This window comes from Bubalus bubalis, chromosome 3, assembly GCF_019923935.1.
Source record: "Bubalus bubalis isolate 160015118507 breed Murrah chromosome 3, NDDB_SH_1, whole genome shotgun sequence".
Lineage (NCBI taxonomy): Eukaryota > Metazoa > Chordata > Mammalia > Artiodactyla > Bovidae > Bubalus > Bubalus bubalis.
The window spans coordinates 172521513-172525348 of NC_059159.1; positions in this window are offsets into that span (position 1 = coordinate 172521513).

The window sequence follows — 3836 nt, forward strand, 5'->3', positions numbered from 1 at the left end:
CTGTGCTTCGCTGTGTAGTGCTTGCGGATACTGTGTGTTTTTACAAATAGAACGTCTGTGGAAACCCTGCATCAAGCAAGTCTGCCACTCTCAGAGCCATTTGTTTCCAACAGCATTTGTTCACCTCTTGTCCCCTGTATCAGTTTCAGTAATAATTGCAATATTTCAAAGTTTTTCATTATTATTACATTTGTTATGGTGATCTGTGATCAGTGGCCCTTGATGTTAATATTATAGTTATTTGGGGGAGCCATGAACCATGCCCGTGTAAGCTAATTGATAAATGTGTGTATTCTGACTACTCCACCAATTGGCTGTTCCCCTGTCTCTCTCCCTCTCCTTGGGCCTCCCTATTCCCTGTTTCAAAACACAGCAGTTTTGAAATTAGGCTAATTAATAACTTCACAGTGGTCTCTAAGTGCTCAAGTAAAAGGAAGAGTTGCATATTTCTCACTTTAAATAAAAAACGAGACATGATTAAGCTTAGTGAGGAAGGCACATTGAAAGCCAAGATGGGCCAAAAGTTAGGCCTCTTGCACCAGCCAGCCAAGTTGTGAATGCAAAGGACGTGTTCTTGAAGGAAATTAAAAGTGCTGCTCCAGTGAACACACAGATGATAAGCAAGCGAAACAGCCTTGCTGTTGATGTGGAGAAAGTTTTAGTGGTCTGAGAGTAGGCCACTAGATTAGATAGAAGATTAAACCACCATAACATTCCAGTAAGCCAAAGCCTAATCCAGAGCAAGGCTCTAAATTTTCAATTCGATGAAAGCTACAGTAAGAAAGCTACAGAAGAAAAGTCTGAAACTAGCAGAAGCTGGTTCGTGGGATTTAAGGAAAGAAGCCATCCCTTTAACATAAAAGTACAAGGTGAAGAAGTATATATGTTCTGATATAGAACCTACAGCAAGTTTTCCCAAAAATCTTAGCTAAGATAATTAACAAAGGTGACTACGCTAAACAACAGATTTTCAGTGTCAACAAATGGCCTTCTATTGGAAGAAGATGCCATCTGGGACATTCATAACTGGAGAGGAAAAAATAAATGCCTGGCTTCAAAGCTTCAAAGGACAGACTCACTGTCATATTAGGAGCTAACACAGCTGGTGACTTAAAGTTGAAGCCAGTCTCATTTTCCATTTCAAAAATCATGGGGCCCCTAGGAATTCTGCTAAATTTATTCTGCCTGTGCTCTGTAAATGAAACAACAAATCCCAGATGACAGCACATCTGTTTACAGCATGGTTTACTGAATATGTTAAGCCCATGATTGAGACCTAGTGCTCAGAAAAAAAGGACTTCTTTAAAAACATTACTGGTCAGCCGAGAGCTCTAATGGAAATGTACAGTGAGCTCAATGTTGTTTCCATGCCTGCTAACACAACGTCTACTCTGCAGCCCATGGATCAAGAGTAATTTCAACTTTCGAGTCCTATTATTTAAGAAATATATCTCACAAGGCCATAGCTGCCATAGATAGATATTCCTCTGATGGATCTGGAAACGTACATTGAAAACCTTCTTGAAAGGATTCATCATTCTAGCTGCCATTAAAAACATTTGTGATTCATGGGTATAGGTCAAAATATCAACACAAACATGAGTTTGGAAGGAGTTGATTCCAGTTCTCATGGATGACTTTGAGGGGTCACGACTTAAATTGAGGAAGTAACTTCAGATGTGGTGGAAACAATAAGAGAACTAGAATTCGAAATGCAGCCTGAAGATGTGACTGAATTGCTTCAATCTCATGATAAAACATTAATGGATGAGGAGTTGCTTCTTATGGATGAGCAAAGAAATGGACTTCTTGAAATGGAATCTACTTCTGGTAATGATGCTGTAATAATTGTTGAAAGACAACAAAGTACTTAGAATATTACATAAACTTAATTGATAAAGTTGCAGTAGGGTTTGAGAGAGTTGGTTCCTATTCTGAAAGAAGTCCGGTTGTGGGTAAAATGCTATCAAACAGCACGGCATGCTACAGAGAAGTTGTTTGTGAAAGGAAAAGTCACTGGTGCGGCAAACTTCACTGCTGTCTTCTTAAAGTTTATTTTCAATTGGAGGATAATTGCAATATTGTGTTGGTTTCTACCATACATCAGCCATAGGTATACATATGTCCCTTCCCTCTTGAATCTGCCTTCCACCTCTCACGCCCGTCCCACCCCTCTAGGCTGTCACAGAGCGTCCGACTTGAGCTCCACGTGGCATGCAGCAGATTCCCACTGGCTGTCTGTTCTGCATATGGTGATGTGTGTGTTTCAGTGCTACTCTCTCAGCTTGTCCCAGCCTCTCCTTCCCCACGGTGTTCACAAGTCTCTGTCTCCTTTGCTGCCTTACAAACAGGTTCATTAGTAGATCTTCCTAGATTCCATATAGATATGTGTATATGTATGTTATACAACCTGGGTCTCCCGCATTGCAGGCAGACGCTGTACCCTCTGAGCCACCAGGCCTATATATGTTAATATACGATATTTGTGTCTTATTCTAAGAAATTCTCACCCCAACCTTCAGCAACGGCCACCCTGATCAGTCAACAGCCACCAACACTGAGGCAAGACCCTCCCACAAAAAGATTATGATTTGGTGAAGGCTCAGATGATGATTAGCATTTTTAAAGCAATAATATATTTTAGTCAAGGCATGTACATTGGTTTTTTTTAAGACATAATGCTATTCGACCCTTAATATAATATAGGGTAAATATAAGTTTTATATGCACTTAGAAGACAAAAAAGTTCATGTGACTTGCTTCATTGTGATATTTGCTTTATTGTACCGGTCTGGACGTGAGACCACGACATCTCTTGGTGTCATCTATATTCCCTGAACCCGCGTATGCGCAGTCTGCACCTTGCCAACACGCCTCACCAGAGCAGCACAGTTGTTACAGAGGATGCTCCTGCACTGACATGCCATCACCCCCAAAGTCCAGTTTACCTCAGGGCTCACTCTTGCTGTGCACTCTGTGGATTTGGACAGATGCATAATCATGTGAGGATGAGATGGTTGCGTGGCATCACCGACTGGATGGACATGAGTTTGAGCGAGCTCCGGGAGTTGGTGATGAACAGGGAAGCCTGGTGTGCTGCAGTCCACGGAATCGCAAAGAGTTGGACACGACTGAGTAACTGAACTGACCGATGACTATATCATTTGGAGTATTTTCAACTGCCTTAAACATCCTGTGGCCTCCACTTATTCATCCCTCCCTCCAAACCCCAGACAACCACTGATCTTGTGTCCATAGGTCTGCTTTCTTCACTGAATAATGTGCATTGGTACATAGAGAGTTTCTTGGTTCTTTTTTTCCGGGTCTGTGGATGCTGTAATGTTTGCTTAAACAGTTCCCTATAGGAAATAGGGTTTGTTTCTCATTTTTGGCGTTGCAAGCAACACTGCAATGAATAACCTGCTACAGACTTCATTTTGTAGGTGGGTAGGTATATTTTTGATATGAATACCTAGAATTGAGAGAATTGCAGAGTACTGACGTAGTTATTACAGTGGACCTGGAATAGGATTAGCTGTCATCTACAGAAACAGGAATGACCAGAAAAATAACACTCGCTTCTAGCAAAGAGTCAAACACGACTGAGCAACTGATGCTTTTCTTTCAACACTAGTATTTACAACAGAGGAAATGTAATGCAGGGAAGTGCTTATGACATGATAGAAGAACTGAGAGCCTAACTGAGAAAATGAAGCAGAGGCCCACAGCTTGTAGCCTAGAGAGACAAAAATCAAAAACCTGTGTGACTGAATCCCAGAGCTGTGGGCCACCTGTTGGAGACTAGGACCTCTAAGGACCTGCGTGGTGGGGGCTGG